The following is an 18471-nucleotide window of genomic DNA, read 5'->3' as shown; positions in this document are numbered from 1 at the left end:
AGGCTCTTTCTGGTCCTCACCCACCAGTGAGGAGACTTGGGGTGCACAAGGACTGGGAGGAGGCACAGCCAGGACAGCAACCCCATCTGACCCCAGGGAATTTCTGTGTCATTGTGCTCAGCGTGTGACGCTCAGGGAAGAAGGAAGGTGGGAACTTTTGTAGAGAAGGTGTTTGTCTTCCCAAGTGACTGTCACACACGATGGAGCCCTGCTGTCCTTGGAGTGGCTGAGCACCTGCCTGCCTATGGGAATGATGAATGAATTCCTTGTTCTGTTTTGCTTGAATGTGTGGGTTTTGCTTTAACTTTTAAACTGTCTTATCTCGCACCGCAAATTCAGTTCTACTCTTGCGATTCTCTCCCCCATCCGACAGGGGCAGTGAGTGAGTTGCTGGCAAGAGTTAAACCATGAGTGAGGGCATCTCAGATAATGACAGGACAGGGCAGAACCACCTGAGTCAGCATCCTCTGTGGCACTGAACTGTATCCTGCTCTGCTTAGATAAAAACTCAGCAAATTAATTTTGGAAGTATATTAGCATTATTGGTACTGAGAGGTTTTTTAAATGGTACTTTGTAGGCTTATAAAAACAGAAAGGGAGCCTGTAAGTAGTATCAGTTTTCCCTAAAGACCTTGCAGAGAGTGGATTTGCTTTTTTGGAAGGCAGTTCTGATGTAGTTTAGTATTTTGCATGTACACAAGATAGGGTTTATTGTTCTGGCACTACAGACACATTTAACTGCAGGAACATGGTGTAATTACCAGTTAAACTCAACTTGGGCACCAAACAACACAAGATTACTGTTACATGTCCTCTTTCTTTCTTGTCAAATAGCTCTTCTGTCATATGACAGAAGTGGGAAGAATTTACTGTTCTAATATATTTTTCTGGACAGAACAATCTGCAGCTGCAGATATTAAATGTTCCATTACATACCATGTATACAGAATCCATAAGACATTTTATAATATATTTTGGAGTATACCCTGAGAATGTAGTTCATTATTAGAGCTAAACAATGACTTTGTTTCCCTTAAAGATGTTTTCTGGTAAGTCTGATTAAAAGAAAGAAAAAGAAGTTTTCTCTAAGTGAAAACAGTTGAAGTACTTGGAGTTCACCATTGGGAGATCCATAGTACCGTGCAATTATTAATTTAGATACAAACCAGTCAGTCTTTCAAATGAAAAGAAGCTCTTGGCACATTCTGTTTCATATACTGACTGCCCCTCCTGATGTCACCAAGTGAGGTATGTGACAGCACTCCTTCCCAAAATGCTGTTCTCCTGTTAACATCTTTGGATCATGCATCTAGGAAGAAATTAATTACAAGTGAATTACTTGTAGGTAGGAATGCTGTGTTGCAGGCCATGTATTGGTCCAAGTAACTGGATGGAGGAAAAAAATTAGAGTTTATGAAGTCCTTATTTAACTTTCGCACTGAAAAATCTTAATTTTTCCAGTTCTGCTCTCCACAGTTTCCCTTAAACCTCCTTTTTCCCAAGTGAATTCAAGGAAATTGAGCTTGAGCTGTTAACTGGCTTGTAGGATGGTGTTTGTAGCATAGAGTCGGTCTCAAGCTAAATGCAGGCTAAAATTTGAAAAGCAGGCTCAACTTAGAGGCAAAATATCCAGTAGCATTAACTTCTAAGAAAATCAGGTTGTTACAGTGGAAATTCTGCCTGACTCAGCTACATCGATATGAGCACAACTGTTTGATTGATGACAATGTATAACTCCAAAGGTGAAAAAACAAAGATATCTCCAGCTGCACACTTAATTTTCATTTTTTTAGGGTTGGAGCTCTGCTGTGATAGAAATATGGAAAAAAAAATCCTGGGTGTCAAGGTTTAGGAACCTTTAAACCAAAATTGCAAATGTGAGAGGGGACTATATATGTTAGTCCTGAATATTTCTTTTTAATTCTTTCTCCAAACAAATTAACATAGTTCTGTTGGATTTCTTTTTTTTTTTTTTTTAAGTTACATTGTGTTTTCTCTGTGCTGATTTGGTAGTGGCACATTTCTAAATTGGCTCATCTTGATATCATTCAAAATTCACCTGCTTGTTCTTCCATGTCCTGCTGCACTGGTGGCTGGAGCCCCACACAGCCCCTCACTCACTCCCCTCAGATGGAGGGAGACAACGGGAAGAGTAAAAGGGACAAAATTCATGAGCAGAGCTCAAGACAGTTCAACAGGTAAAGCAGAACAAGGCATGCATTCATCGCTTCCCCCGGGTGCCGTGCTCAGCCATCCCAGGGCAGCAGGGCTCCAGCAGTGTCAGGGTGACCTGGGACACCGCCACCATCACTGGGAATGTTCCCCCTTCCCTGCTCCCCCAGCTTCTCCGGGATCAGCTGTCCCTGCTGTGCCTCCCCCCACCCCACTCACTGCCGCGGTGAGCAGCAGGAGAGCCCTGCCTGTGCAGTCGCCGCTCAGCAGGAACAAAAACACCCCTGCATTCTCCACACTGCTCCCAGCACAAATCCAAACTGCTCCGAGGAAAATTAACTCTATCCCAGCCAAAACCAGCACAACTTGTGGGAGCAGCTGTCGCTACAATACCACCTTTTCCCCCAGCTGGCAGGCAGGTGGGCTGATCCACAAAGAGCCACTATTTGTTCATGGATCAATTTTCAGAGTCTAAAGTGAACAACTGACAACCTTTCCAAAGATGCTGAACATGTCCATGCCTGGGCAATGTTTCACAAAACAAGAAAAGTCTTTCAAGGCTTTTAAATATTCCTCTGTCTCTCTCAGAATAGGAAGAAAGACAGACCACAGTAATTTTTTTTTTAAATTAGGAGGTTGCTTTGTGTATCCAAATATGCAAGTGAAGTTAATTATATTTTTCAAGAGAGAAAATTTTACAAAAAGGAAAAAGGAAGGACTTTTCTCTCCTAGACAGCAGCAACTGCAGTAGTTTAAGTATTTTATGAATTTGGCAAGGATTGTGCCTGATCACAAGACTGATATGCTTTCTTGTATTGAGCTATGATCTCTGATTTTTTTGTTTCCCTGCTGACATTCCTGCTCTTTATTTAAATATTTGGCCTTTATTGCCTATTGAGTCACTATATCCTTGCTGTTTAAATAAGATGTAAAACATTTTAGCCTTTTTTTTTTTTTTTTAGTTTTTAAAAAAAGCACAAGATGGGCTAGAACCCTTGCTCTTTCAGAGTTTAGTTAGCAGTGGGATGTATGCCAGAGTGTATCTGACACTGTGCAAACTGCACATAAACCACCATAAGAAAAAGTTCTATTGGAGGGCAGCTTGTTACTTTATGAATCCTCTTTTTAAATCAATCATAAGCGATTTGGAAGATAAGTGAATTATGGCTGAGTGTGTCAAATGAGACAATTGTTTTCTTTGTCTGCTCAGACCCGAGTTTCTGTTGCAGTAGTCAGACAGTGAACTGTCTCCCATGACAAACAAAAAGCCAGAGCAGGATCTGGCTGTAGCCTGTGTTGTTTTCATTCACAGAGGTGGTAGCTCTCTTGTAAACCTTGTGCATCCTCCCAGGTAGGGCTGGCACTTCAGAGACAATACTAACAGTGGGTTGCTGCCCTGCAGGGCCACACTTTTCCCTTCACTGCCCAGGATGTCCCAGGAATTGTAGCAGCTCTGAAGGGAGCAGTGGAAGTGCTCTCCTGGCCCTTGTGCATTGTGTGCTTTTCACCTTTGTTCACCATCTGTCCTTGCTGGGCTCTGCCATCTGAGGGTGCCTCCCCAGTGCTTATGGCACCCTCAAAAACCCCCTCGGTAACCCAGAGATAACAGGGGCCTTTGTAAGGCACACACTTCCCTGTCCCCACGGTGCTTTTGTGTGTGCACCCTTCCCAGCAGCCTTTTGTGTGCTCAGACCCCAGATGGCTGCCTGCAGACACTGCCTGTAGCAGGAGAATCATATTCTAATTGTCTAATGGACAATAAACACTACTGACTTTGCTTCTGAGGTGAATTGGATGCCTTCGAGTTGAAGAAACAAGATCTCCTGGGGAAAATTGCTGAAGATATGTATCACTGTAAATCTCAAATGGGGAGAGAGGGAAGCTGAATAAATTAAAACTCCTTATTAGGTTTGCTGAGGAAACAAGCACTGCAGAAATTGAAGATTAAACCCCAGAAAATATCATAAAATTAGTAGAGTGTCTCTTATATTCTGCTTTCTAGATTATTGCAGCTAAGACACTAAAACAGCCTTTTTTCCTATGTTCTGAATTCACATGGGCAATATTTGATACCTGGAATGCTTAGCAGTTTAATTTTACTGAAACAAACGTTTTGAGAAGACTTTACAATTGCTAGAGTATTCCCAGAAATTTCCAGTGGCAACAACTGAAAACTTTTGAGGCTCTCTTCCCTCTCTTCTGCCCTTTAAATAAGGGAACAGAAAAATGTGGCACATCCTGAGAGTTTCAGATGGAGTTTCAGATGTTGGTAGTCAGTCTGAGCAAAAACAAAGAATCCACACTGATATTAGTCAGGCTTAAGTGTGAACTTTGAGTAAGTTTTCCAGGGTTGGAAAACAAAGCTGTAGGGTTTTATGTTTGGTTTGGGGTTTTTTGTTTGGTTGTTTTTAAGGAAATGAAAAAATGTGTTAATGTAAATTTTTTTAGCTCTCCAAGGCATATTGCTAGGACATGTTTTTCTAATATCCAAACAGAGATTTTTAATCTTTTTAGAAGTAGTAATTATCACCAGACTTTTTAACATGCAAAGTAAGATTATAGAATAGTAAAAGACTTAGGTGTACCAACGCTTCCAGAATATTATATATACAAATATATTTTAAAAACCCTCTAAATCAAAGGTGATTGTCTGGAATGTGCTGAGTAACAGCAATAGTGTATTTTTATATGAAGAATTTTAATAAATCCATCTTTGATACAGCTTCCATAAGTTTTGGGAAATGCAAAATTTTTCTTCCAGAAGCAAGGAAGAATGCAGGATAAACTGTGGCACTTCAAAAAAAAAAAAAAAAAGGGATCATCTTTGGACCTCCCTCTTCATTTGTCTGACAGTTGTATGTTGAAATCTCATGGATTTCAACACTAAGCAGTTCAGGAAAGTTTTGAAACAAAAGTAGTCTGTTTCAGTTAAAACATTTCTGGGCACTGTGTGTGAGAAATACATTACTATTATTTACATTTCCAGAAATACATTGTGGAGAAATCTGGGTGACAGACCTGCCCACATGAGCTCATGACAGGATTTGGAAGAGCAGTTAATATGCTGTGGTTCTGCTCACCCAAATTGCCTGTGATCTGAAGTATGCACCTTGTGGTTTCCACAAGTAATTATTTTGGGATGTTGTATATACATTAAAAGAAAAAAGGAGAGAAAGGCCATTGCAGCCACTTCTTGCTAAACAGAGAGTCAAGACTTTCCTGTGGGAGGCTGTAAAGACCCATTCTCTCCCTGGCTCAATGGACAAGAACCAATACTATCAAAAGTATCAATAACATCTGAGTTTCCTTCATGTGTGTAGTAGCTGAGGTAACAGAATGAATGCACAGGGACCAAATGTAGCCAGGGAGGTTGGATTGTCATGATTTAATCTAAATCAAGGTGAGATGCTATTGATGCATCAAAGAGACTTAAGTGAGCTAATGAGGACCCACTTGCACCCCAAACTTGTCAGTGTCACTGTCCTGTCCTTTAGCAAAACAACCACATTTTGTCCCGTGTCAGCAGTCTTTTATACTGCCCTGGGTTTAGGTGTTGTATCAGCCATTGTCCCAGACTCTGTATCCATCTCTTCTAACTGAAAAATCTGTTTCATTTTTCTCTTGATATCCACATTCCTACAGTTCCATCTCATTCCTGCAATGTACTGAAGGCAGTGTGATGTAGTAATACCGTGTGAAATGAAAGCTAGTGCAAGATATGATTACAGTTATTATTGGAGTTCAAAGCAGAGACCACAGAGTTTGGGTTGTCAATTAGCCACCAGTCGGGTTCTGATGGGCTTTGTGGCACTGTAATGACTTAAAGGGTCTGATGTAGTCTCAAGGCAAGTTTGAAGCAGATGCCTGTATGACCTGGACTGCAGCAGCCAGCTGGAGGAGCCAGCAGGAGGCACAGGCTCTCTGGGCTTCCCAAACAGGAACTGCCACTTCAGAGACCATTCTCAGACAGAGGTTTCTGTGTTTGAATTTAACCACTGGAATTTGCTCCTTAGGTTGTGCAGAACCCAAAATAAGTAAGTAGAATGACTTTTGGATTGTTTTCAGTACTGTTATAATGATTACCATTGTTTATCAGCTGACTCTGTTGCAGCCTCTGAGATGTCCCTACCCTGTTTACTGCTGGCTCAGGCCAGGGAGTGTTTAAGAAAAAACCCTTCCCTAAAAACCTTCTGCTCTCTTGTTTCTGTGTTGGTGAAAACTTATGGTTGTCTTTGTCCAATGAAATTTTGCCTGAGAGAAAAACTTTAATACCAGCTCCATAGAGAAATCAGCTCCTTCAGACAGTCCTTGAGATCATGAGCTCTGATGGAGATAGCAGCTCAACTTCCCATTAATTTTCCTGATGTGTTTTTTTCATACCCGGGAGTATTGTGTACCTATAGTCTGATTTATTTTTTCCCCTCATCTGATGTGTTTGGGAAAGGGACTTGACTGTGTTACAGGACATGAAGTACATAGTAAGCTTTGGAAACACATCTGAGAGTGCAGGTAGCTCTACTTTTGAATAGATGGACTTGTGATATTTTAAAATACTCTACTTTTGAATTGTTAAGTATTTCTGAATGCCATCCTTATTTGTCTAATGTGGTATGCAGGATCTTTATGCTCACATAAGAATCTTTGAACTAAGGAAACATTTAGGCAAGTGCTGATTTCCTAATCCCTGTGCGGTTTTGTCTTTGCTTGTAGGGAGATGAACTCTAAGAAGGTAAATTCTAACTTCTGCCCAGTGGCCTAGGGAAGCAGATCTCAGTTCCAGCAGCAATTTGTCAGTTCATTAAGAGATGCAGTATCCTGGCTTCTTGGGTAATGGTTTTGCTAGGCTCCAAGGAGCAGTGGTAAATCTGATTTCATGGCTACCAGGATATGGCCAGGTCAGAATGGAAACACCCAGGTAGAGAAGCTCAGTCCAGACAGTGTTTTGAATGGCTGGAGCAAGGCAGAGGCTGCTGCACTTCTCTAGGTAATTTCACACAGATGTCCAGCATGGAAGCAGAGCTATAGGACTGGAACACTCTTAAAGTTTAAACATCTTGTGTGGGAATTCTGAGGACTTTAGACTTATAGTTAAGGTCACATCTTCACATGTGGATATCTAAAATGCATGGAAATACAGATTTTCATAAGAACTTGGGCTCCTCTGTAGGAATCAAGACTGCAGTATTGCTGTACTTAAGAGGGCTGTTAGGAATAATATGCACTACTTAAGCTCCATAAATGGAAATTATGGTACAATGAAACACAGTTCTATAAATCTCAGATGTGTATTTGTTTTGTCTTAGGGATTTCTAGGTGGGCTTTGTCCACACTGTCCATCAACTTAGAACCTTTTCTCTGTGGCCTCACTCAACTCTCCCCTCTACCTTATTTACCTTAGTTCACCCAGAACTCCAGTCTAGAAGGAGGAAGAATACCAGGGATGTAGATACACAAGGTATAGCAATACCTCAACAGCCTTTTGTTGCAAGTTCCTCCTGCCTGTGCTGGGACTCAGCTCTGTCTGCAAAGCTGGGGAGCTGCAGGGCAGCCTGGAATGTCAGCAGAGCAGCTCAGCCTGCTGCTACAAACCAGAGCAGATGTAGCCACCCCAAGTACAGGAGTGCCCAAAAACCAGGTGGGTCAAATATCAGTGATCTGATTGAGTTATTTAGATGGATCACAGGATCAGGACTCAGCACTTTTGTGAGTTTGTGTAGGAAATGTTTCCCAGTTGCTTCTGAGTGGAGTTGAGGGTGTAGGATGGTTCACCATGCAATAAGGGGGAACTTAACTCGAAGGTGAGTGTGTAGGGGAAGCACAAATTTGGGCAGTTCTATTTTTTTGGCCTGTTTGCTATCAGATGCCAAGATACAACTTCAAATGATGAGTCTCATGTGAGACACAAGCAGAAAACAGATTACCATCTTCTTGATCTAAATCAACTTTCTTTTTCCTCACTTTTTCTTAACTGCACTTACTGTTTCATGGGTAACAGTGAACAATTTTTACTCTCCACTCTCTGCCCATGAATTCCAAGCGACTGGAGAGGCAGAAGATTTCTCACCTGGCCCTCACCACCTAACCATGGTGTTATTCTCAAGATTTCCTTTCTGACTGTGATTTTTATTTTGTGAGGTAATTTCAAAGTACTGGAAGACTTTGGGGAATATGAACAATGCACAGTGCTTATGACACAGCCTGGGCTCTGCCCTTTGTGATGCACAGCTCCAGGAACTGCACCAAATGGTTCATTTTGTTGACTTTGTGTCACAGAGTTTATCTTGAAAGGTTTGTAGTGTTACACAAACATGTGCCTCTTCCTCCCCAGGTATTTTGCAGGATCAGCTCAAAAGAATGGGCTCTATCTGTACCATGCTCAAGTGTGTTTTAAAAGCACGGTTAATATTTTAACAGGTGATTGTTTCCTATTCTTTTACATTCTCATCTATCTACAAATAGCATGTTGTAGCCCTCATTAATCAAAATGACACTTTCTACACCCTCAAGTGTTTTCACATTTGCACATGAAGCGTGTTCCCAAAACTCTGTGCTGCCTGATTGATCTCTGCATTGTGCACTTTTCAGTCCTATGTGTCTAAAGCTGCCTGAAAAGATACAAAGCTTAACTTCTAATGTGATTTCTTTAATCTCCTTTTGTAGAATTAGTATTACAAACCATGTAGAAAGTCTTTCCAAGTTCGCTTTTTGCATCAAGCTTGGCACAGGCACAAAGGACCACATCCCATCTTACACTGGGAAACACTGCTGGCTGCCAAAAGAAGTGTGAGGAGACACTGCTGTTTTGGGGAAGGTTGTAAGAGAAATAAGGCTGTTAAAAACTGAGGAAAGCAAAACATCCTCTGAGGCACAGACTTGCCCCACTGACTGTTCAGACATGGCTCATTCCAGGGCTCCTCTTCCCACTGAATGCCACAGAACAGACATTATCTGGTGGTCACATCCAAGAGGAGGATTACATTCACTAACTTGTCTGCTGCTAAGAGCACAGATGACTACTCATGTCCATGTATGTATACATAAACCAAAGACTGCCTGAGGGAATGGGAAATGGCAGAAAGCCTCTCCTAGGCATAAAGAACTGTGGAGCAGATAGAAAACTCCCATTCATCGTGTGCTTTCTATTTCCTGTGCATCCCAAAGGCTGTGGGGATAGGTCTGTGTGCAGGGCCTGGAGAGAAACTGGAGTTTAATACTCTTCAAAAGATTTCATTTGGGTTCAGGAGTGTCTGACCCCTGGAGGCACCACTAGGTCCCCACAGAAGGGGTGCTGCCATTGTCTGTCACTTTTTCTGCCCACATGGCATGTGTGAAACACAGCCAGTTTTACAGCAGCTCATATAGAGGATTTATTGACTCAAAGAATTTGCAGAATTTCCTTTCAATTTTTTTTATGGTCTGAGCATGGATATTTCTCTTGTCTGGCTCAGTTTTTTCATAAAAGACTGTCTGAACATTTTAGTAAAAGAAATAAAAATACTATAGAAATAAGTATCAGCATGAAAGGGGGTGGGGGGAAATTTTGCCTCTCCATTGCCAGAAGTATAGAGTGTAGGTAGAACAGCAGAATTTGAGAAAAAATACTAATCATTAAGGTTTTCCTCACCTTTCTCAATTTTTAGTTTCTTGTCCTAGAAGAGAGTTATTTTATGTCACCATTCTGCACTAAGGTCTCTAAGAGAAGATAATCTGGTTTAGGGGTGAGGAGTGCACAGCTTGAGCAGAAGCAGCATGTAATGTAACACTTCTTGTCTTGAGTGTGGACCCAAGTACTGCACACATGAGAGAATACATGTGTGTCAACCTATATTGGGGGCAGAGGGGAAGGAGGGTGATTTAGACCGAGCTTATTAGGGTTAGAAACCACAGCTTTTCAGGTTGTTATTTACTGATATTAACGAGCAGCGATTGAAACACTTGCCTTATGACCGTTTTGTAACTTGCACTGGTTTGACAGGACTTGCCTTGCCTGTAGCCTTCTAGAAGACGTGAACCTAAAAGTGTGGGGTTGGTTTTGGCAGCCAAAAGTATAATTAGAGTTTCACCCGCATGTATCTGGCTTACAGAGCCCGCAGAATGCAAACCTCCGTCTCCTGCCGGCAGCCCCAAGGACGCGTGTGCGGAGTTTTCACGGCGGTGCCCGATGCGCGGCACTGATCCCCGCCCGGCTGCGGCTCCGGCCCGGCTGTGCCCCGCGCACCATGGGCCGCCCGCAGGGACTCGCTGGCCGGACTTCGGGCGCCTCCCTGTTGCTTCCCCTTGGAAGCGCACGCCGGAAGATGCTGCTGCGCTTTGCCGGAGGTGCGAAGCCGCTCGCTGTGGCCCGTAGGGCGGCGGCCGGACGCGGTGCTGAGAAAGTTTCCCGGTGCCCGAGGGCGACTTTGACGCGAGAGCGGCGGGGGGAGCCTGGCCGGCCCGGGGCGTTCCGGCCGCGCTGCGCTCTGCGGGTGCCGGAGCCGCGTCCGCGGGGGCCGGGCCGGGGGGAAGGGGCGTTGCCATCTGCCGTTAATTCCGCGGTCATTGGATTAGTAACCAGCGGTGATGAGATCAGCGGCATCGGCTTTCGCGAGGGGGCACGGCGCTCCCCAGCTGTGCCGGCTCTCGCATGAGGCGGCGGCGGGCGGCGCAGGGGGAGGCAGCGCGCACAAAGCCCGGTAGCCGCCGCAGGCCGCCGCCCCCGGGCAGGGCTCCCGGGCGGCCCGGCCGCCCCGAGCCCGGCAGCGCCCGCGGGGCCCCCGGCGCGGCGCCCGCCCCGCTCCGAGCCGCGGCTCCCCCGGCTCCTGTCGCCTCCCCGGGCAGCCGCAGGCAGCGGGAGCAGCCTCTGCTGGGCGGGCGCTCCGGGCGGGGGGCACGGGCTCCGAGCGTGCGAGCTCGGCCACGGCGGCTCCCGAGTTTGTTTACTTGTGCTTCGCCTCTCGTCGCCGGTGTCTGCTCTCTGCCGGCATAGCGGATCGGTGGCGGTGCCGTGCCGGGGGTTTATGGTAAGTTTGCGATGGGCGAAGCTCTCAGTTCGTGGGATTTCGGTGGTTTGTTGCACAGTATGTAAAGACGCGTTTGTGAGGGGATTTCTTGTTTGTTTTTAGTAGTGCCGGGTTTCAAGCTGGTGTTTGAAGAAATACATTTGAGAACCGTTTTCCGCTTTATAGTGAAGTGGTTTACAGCATAAATTGGTTTCTTGAGCTACGTAAGAGAATTATTTCTAGATGTTGGATGACTAGAGATCTACGTTTCTCATAAACTGACTGTATCTGACTTTGCGCTGCCGGACGCAAACCCTTTCGCCTCACGATTGCCACAAGCTAATGCTTTACAGTGGTTACTTGGTGCTTTTCGGGCAGTAAAAGCCAGACCTCAGTTCAGTTGTTTAGACGAATCTGAAATACTAAAATATGTTCTCCGTAAGAGTATGAGGGAAGCTGAACCCTCGTCTGAATTTGTATGCGAGACTTGAGTTTCAACAAAGGAAGGTATTGAGTGAATGTGCCCTGGCGTTACTGTAGGCGCTCGGAGCCCGGCGGTGGCTTTGCTGTGTGTGCTGGGAAGCTGTTGCTGCCCAGGCACCAAGGGCAGAGCGGCTGAGCGCTGCCCCCGCCGCCCCATTCCTTCCCGGAGGGGCTCCGGCGTTGGTGTGGCAGCGTCCGTGCTGGCAGCAAATCATTCGTGTTTCTTTGTGCCTGGGACTTGGAGTGCAGACTGCTACAGGGAGGAAAGTGTCCTATATAGAGAGATGGCTAGCTACCACTTCAGCTGCTGGTTTGATGCTGGCTGCAGCCCTTCGGTGCTTAAGTCATACCTGATATTTTCACAGTGCTCTGTTTGCCTTCCGGTGACAGAAGCAATCCCTGATTAGATATCTCCACGCTGCAAAAGAGCTTATCAGGAGGAAAAAAAAAGCACTCCCGGAGAGTTGATGCTTGTGGGTGAAACTGCCCTGACTTGTGCGGTGTACCTCGAAGGATGCTACATTTTTAATGTTGTTTCTGTAACTAAAGCAGCCCGTCAGGGACATGAATATCAAATTGCTGTTAGATTATTTGGTGCTGCTGACAGAGAAATGCCAGATACTGTAAGTTCTCCTAACAAAAAGCGGAAGTTTTATAACTGGCCTTAGTCATGTAAGTCTGGTTTCCTTGGTAGCTAATGTGCCTCGGTGTCTTGCTGCTGACTCCGGATGTCCTTGGATGACCGTCCTGTGCTTCAGTGACCCTGCCAGGACTGAAGGGAGACTCGGTACTTCCCTGCATCGCCAGGATGAGAAAACTTCCCAGCGCCGTGCCTTCCTGCGGCCCTCATGTGGGTGTTGCTCTGGAAGTACACACTGGTGCTGCTGGGCTCCGGGAGCCCTGGGTTCACTCCCGTCCCATCCCATCGGGCTGTTTGTCTTTGCAAATGTCGCTGCAGCCAGCTCTGAGGCACCGGGCTTCCTGCTCAACAGGCTCTAGGCTCGGGACTGAGAAAGCAGTGCCACCTTTTTGCAAGGAGCTTTTCAGAGTTGTGAGACTTAAGGTTTTTTTTTGTAGGGGGAGTTGTTTGGGTTTGTTTGTTTTGGAAAGGTTGTTAATGGTGGGGATTTTTTGTTTTGGCTTGGATATTTGGGGTTTTTTAAGAGAAGCATAATGCCCCCCCCCCCATGAGAAGTACTTATTAGGTATCTTGTTTCTTGAAAGATCAGATTTTTCTGATTCTTGGTTTGACCAAATTACACCTATCTTTATGACTCGTGTTTGTGCAGCATGTGAATTTCTGAATGATGGGACATCTCTCCTATGACTCCACAAGCAACAAGTCATGAACTTGTCAGGCTTCATTGTTGCTGTGTAAACTTTTAAAATGGATTTTCCATGTACCAAGAAAATTGAAGGCAGCTATTTTTGTCTCATTTTCCTTCACAATCACTGTTTTCCCCTCTTCTGTTTATAGGACATTGACCTCTTTTTATGGAGAAGGAAAGTAATTTTCACAATGGCACTCAATGGCATGTTGCAGGACTCCATGTGATGGTTACTTTGCGTTGGCTTCCTTTAATTGAGACAGCTGGAGAGTTTTCCTGTGAGGAGCTGATTTGCCTACCCATTTGAGACATAGTGACAGCAATTGAGGAAGAAGGCATTACACAATTTTCTGAGATATTGTTGTTAAAAATCGTTGGCTGAAGTGATTAGCAAGATTATGCTAGATACTCAACTGTTCTATCCTGGTAATTCTTCATGGCCAAGAAGAGGAAGGTAGAAAGAGAGATGCCTTATTCAAATTCTGTAAGCCATGCTGTGTTTAGCTGTCTGCTCTCTTCAGTGTGCTTGGCTGCTCACTACTGCTGCACTGACATCCTCTGCTCAAGTCTTTTTATGCTGGGGCAACCTCACTTCAGTGTGAACTTGAGGCTCCTGCAGTGGTAAATCCCAGATTGAAAAATGATAATGCAGATTGGCCTTGATACTCACATCTATTTCCTGCATCAGTTAGTGAGGAAAAATGCAATGTTCTTAATAGAATATCCATGTAAAGGAAATCTAGATGTAGTTTCTTCTCAGCAAGTTTCCCAGGACAGAGGGTGGATGTAAATGTTGCTGGACTTCACAAATCCTCTCTGAAGGCTGAGGTGAGACTGATGGTACAGAGGAATGGAGGCTGGTACTGCTGGGTGCCCGCCTTCCTGGCACTGCCCAGGAAGCAAAGCTGGGCTCGTGGCTGCAGGGATAGGGGCTCCATGCTGACGATGGATGGATGGATGGATGGATGGATGGATGGATGGATGGATGGATGGATGCCATCAGTCCATCTGAGCTATGTCAATGCCGTGTGTACCTTGAGGTTAGTGAAGGTGCAGGCCACACACGTTGTCCTGGGAATGTAAAGTATTTATTAAGCCAGAATAGATCCTTTTTCTGTGATGAAGGCATTGGTTAAACCTGCCCACTGAACAGTTAACCTGTTTTGAAATCAAAACTCTCTGTAAAGTTTCTGTGTAATGGATAAATATTTGCCTGTAATTCTGGAAGTTGGTATTGTTGGACTGACTGAAATCAACAAGTGCTGTGGGTTGAAACTTGCCAGACCAGACAGCTCCCTCACCCACTGTGTTTTTAATGGGGTTGTGTACATGTTGGTGAATCTGTGTCACTCTCTGCAGCACACAGCCCTCGGGGGTGACTTCAGGCTGTCTCTGCAACATCCTCTGTTAGCTGACACAGGTTGTGCTGGGGGATAGGATGTCAATGCATCACGTGCTTCCTGGAAGAGCAGTTCATGTCTTCTGACTTCTTTAACTTAACTCAGGCTCAGGTTGTTTGTGGGGGTTGGTTGTTTGCTTTTTGCCTTGAGAAGCTGTGTGTGCATCACTGCCGTGGTGCTGGGCTGTGTACTGCCCATGTGCTGGAGAGTGCTGCTCCAGAAGGGCTGGAGGCAGCTTCATGGGTAACTTTGACAAAGAACAGCAGATGTGTACTTTTGGTGCAGTGTCCAAGCTGCTGTTGCTTGAAGTCAGCAGTGCAATGTACTTGACATGTGCTCCGTCAAGAGTTAAAGTATCTGAGATGGTGGTGTCTGAGTCCTGCTTCCAGGTGACCTTTACAATGATGTCAGGAAATGTCTTTTCCTCAGCTGCTTGCACAGCTCTACAGCCCACAGCCATTTAGACTGGATGGTGATAAAGTTAAAAGTTAGTTTTGGTTTGTTTTTTTGTGTTTGGAAAACTGGCAGGATACTCAGCAGCATTCACAGCCCATCAGGGAAAAATCCCTGCCCTGAAGAGATTTTATGGTACTCCTGTGGCCTTGGTGGCAGCATGGAAAAATGCATAAAGGAGAGATAGAAAATGTGGGTTATGTTTTTGGTGGTTAAGAGAGATCAGTGCTCACAGGGTGCCATGACTTTGGGCTAAGAACTGCCATTTGATTGGCAGTAATTGATTAAAACTTGATGGCTCTAATTTGGCTGCCTCTGCTCTTTTAAAGACTGGCCCATCAAGAGTTCTGGGCAGAGCTCACCTCTTTCCTTCCTTTGGCTCCTTTTCCACCAGAAATGGAGTAGTGTCAGGTACTACCATGTTGAAATGCACCTATGTGTATGTTTGTATTTTTTGGAGGGTGTCTTTTTTAAGTGGATGTCACCTTTGCCTCAGAGGCCAATGTGATGCAGCATTTTATTTCTGTAGCAATTGAAATGCAGAAATTTTACATAATTTACTGTGATTTGGCCATAGCAAAGAAGCATGTGAGGAGAATTTATATCTGTTTCCATCCTTAGTAAAAGGTAAGGTGCCTGGACTTAAACATGGGTGTTCTGTGACCTAAATCTGTTCATGCTGAAGTCATTTGAACTTAGACCAATGCTCAGCAGTATTCTGTATATTTTTTTGCTTCCCTGTGCTTATTTTCTGTATCTTTGAATTGAACGTTGTGGGGTAATCCTGCTCATGAGTAGTGTCAGATGACAAGTTTTATTGTGTTGCATTGCAGAGTGTGGTGACTTAGCAACTTTATCTTTGAGGATTTGTCAGAGGCTGAAGGGACACGTAAGCTTTGGTGTGCAGCAATGTAGGAAATCCATTTTGGAGCTGATTGCAAGCTATTTCTTCAGGGCTGTGCTGTGGAGTCTTTAGATGAGTTTGCTTTCTTGATTTAAATACGTATTTTCAAAAAATTTTTCATATACTGCATTTCTCATCCTAACCTATTGTTGAAGTCTGCTGTGCACTTGTCTGCTGTTGTGCCTTTCTGCAGTAGCAACCCCTAAGAAAAATTTTGCCAAGAGATTTTGAGAAAGAGAAAAGATTGGTTGTGTTCACAGTGTCTCATCAGAAGAAAGAGGATTTGCTTCCTGCAGAAATGGCTCCATGCCCTGGGACCCTACCATGGCCCAGAGTGCAGGAGCTCATCCCGCACAGCCTCCCCTTGCTGGGGCAGGGAGCTGCTGAGGGAATTCCCTGCGGAGGGGCTGGAATTTCTGCTTTGTCCTGAGGCAGCAGAGGCGCTGCTGACAGCTGACCTGGCTCTTCCATTCCTTCAGCAGCTTTTCTGCTTGGCACCTGAATATGGCCCAGCTCTCTGTGGGAGGGGCAGGCCAGACCAGTACCTAGAGACTGTTCAGGCTCCATCTACACCTCACAGCAGCAGCCTCATGCAGCCTTTGTTGGGAAGAGTTTCTTACATGTTCAGAAATCAACATATTTAGAGTTGCTTTTTAAAGGAGTATTAATCATGCAAGAGCACTTGTATAGCTTTAGGCATGGAAAAAGGTGTGATTTTTCAAATCTGATGAAACGTTTATGTACTTAATTATAATTTAATTTTAACTGCTTCTCCTCTGTCTCTTCTTCAAACGAATGCAGAAACAAATTACCTCCAGCAGAAAGATACCTTTTTTCAGTAGATATTGGAGGTCATAATTTTTAAAAAGAGCCACATTGCACAAAGTATTTACATCAGTGCTACATTTCATACTGAGAGTGTGATATCCACAGAAATCCCCAGGTGGTGGGCTGTGTGTTGGTTATGAGCTGTGTGATGGTTCTTTGTTTTTCTGTAAGAATATTCTAAACCATAGTTTTGCTCTGGAAGAATGAAAATGGCTTGGAAGAAAGTTGGCTGTTGTCTTTGAACACTTATAAAGCCACATAAAATTAAGCAATGAATGCACAGAGTTCTCAACAAGGACTGTATTACTTCACATGTGAGAAAATGCCATGAGAGTCAAATCTGTATGTATAGGCAAAGAAATAGTTGGTTTAAGTGGTAAAGGGGATTTTGAGCTTTAACTGCTTTCTGAGTTATTAGTGAAAATTTGTTTGTACTTGTATTCCTTGCTCAATGATGCCATTACATATTTTGTAGTGTATCCATTTATGTGAATTGTTAGCTTAAGTTATAAATAATCCAAAATCCAGTGTAGCTGACTGGGGGATTTAAGAGTTAAAATTGAAACCTGGTCCTTATGCTGCTGTTTGTGTGGTATTTTATGGCTGAGACACTTTCTTGAGTTTTAAAAAAAGAGGCCATTAAAATGAAAATTTACTGCTTCATTTGTTTGATTATCTTGAAAGTTAATCCTAAATTAACATGTAAAAAGGTGTACTTGTAGATACTTCAGATTTGTATAACATCTGTGCATGGGGAATTGAGTATCTGTTCCTCTGGGTTATCACTAGTCTGCTTGGATTTCAGTTGAAGACCTGAGAGTGTGATAGGAGCACATGCTGAACTCTTTCAGGGACTTAAGGTATTTTGAGGCTCCACCTAGTTCACCTGGGCAGGGCCATTACTTTGCCTTGGAAAGGAGCAGCAGTAGTGCTAAAATTGAGAATAATAATTTAAATTCTGACCTTTGGTATTTTTATCCCATGCTTGAGCAAAGTCTCTGTCTATGGAGCACATTTTGGGAGTCTGACCCTGCAAGGAGGTTCAGGTGCATTGTCATCTTGCCTTCAAAATTATGATGCAACGTAAAGAAATCAAAATACTGTTTTCCTTGTTGTTGAAAACTACTGTTAAGCATGTCAGAAATGACAGAAGTTGTTTGAACTAATGATGATAGTACATCAAAGTGTATGAAAGACAGAAACATTGCCATCCCAACCTCATTTTACTGTGTTGCTGCATATTAGTGTAACTTGTGGTTTGTTCCAGCACCTAACTATCCCTGCACTTAGCACTATCAGCCTCTGATGCTGTTAACATCTGGGTAACACTTGCTGTGATATTCTCACTTCTAAGTGTACTGGTCATTCACTAAATATTTATAGAGTCCTTTGGTTTTGATGTTGCAAGATAAAAAGGGTGTGTTTTCTATAATCTTTTGTATTCAAAGGCAAAAAATACATTGAAGCTGCTGATTATTTAAAATATTATCACATCAAGAAGTTCCTTTGTACTTGGGTCAGTGCTGATGTAACTGTTTCTAGGAGTCTGGAAAACCTTGCAGAGTTCACTGCTGGCTTGTTTAGACTAAGATGCTGTGCTGTAAGTGCAATGATCATCTACCAAAGCTGTGAGAATGTGCTCAGGAAGGATTTGTTACAACATGTGCTGTATCTTATCCTTTGAGTTAAATAGAACAAGATGTATTAAACAAGCTTGAGCATGAGACCTGGCATACGTCCTTGTTCTTTTTAAATTTTTTTGCATTCTTACTTGTGTTATTTGAAACCAAGTGTGTGGGTGGAGAGAAGGAAGAGAGAGAGGCTCACCTGTGAGATCTCCTGGTAGCAATGTATTGAAGTGTGGACAGGGAAAGAGAGGAACATTAAACAGCAGTTTCTGAAGGTGATGGAGAAAAAGATGATTA

The 18471-nt window shown here is 43.9% G+C and overlaps 1 protein-coding gene across 1 annotated transcript in view; it reads left to right on the top strand.

Annotated features, from left to right (window-relative positions):
* The first annotated feature begins 11047 nt into the window (after window positions 1–11047).
* SPSB4 (splA/ryanodine receptor domain and SOCS box containing 4) overlaps window positions 11048–18471 on the top strand; it is a 76130-nt gene continuing 68706 nt past the window's right edge. The window contains exon 1 of the mRNA XM_058812387.1: window positions 11048–11171. The gene's annotated coding sequence lies outside the window, so the exon portion shown is untranslated. The remainder of the gene's footprint in view (window positions 11172–18471) is intronic.

Source organism: Ammospiza caudacuta, chromosome 11 (assembly GCF_027887145.1).
Source record: "Ammospiza caudacuta isolate bAmmCau1 chromosome 11, bAmmCau1.pri, whole genome shotgun sequence".
NCBI lineage: Eukaryota > Metazoa > Chordata > Aves > Passeriformes > Passerellidae > Ammospiza > Ammospiza caudacuta.
This window is presented reverse-complemented; position numbering and strand designations above follow the sequence as displayed.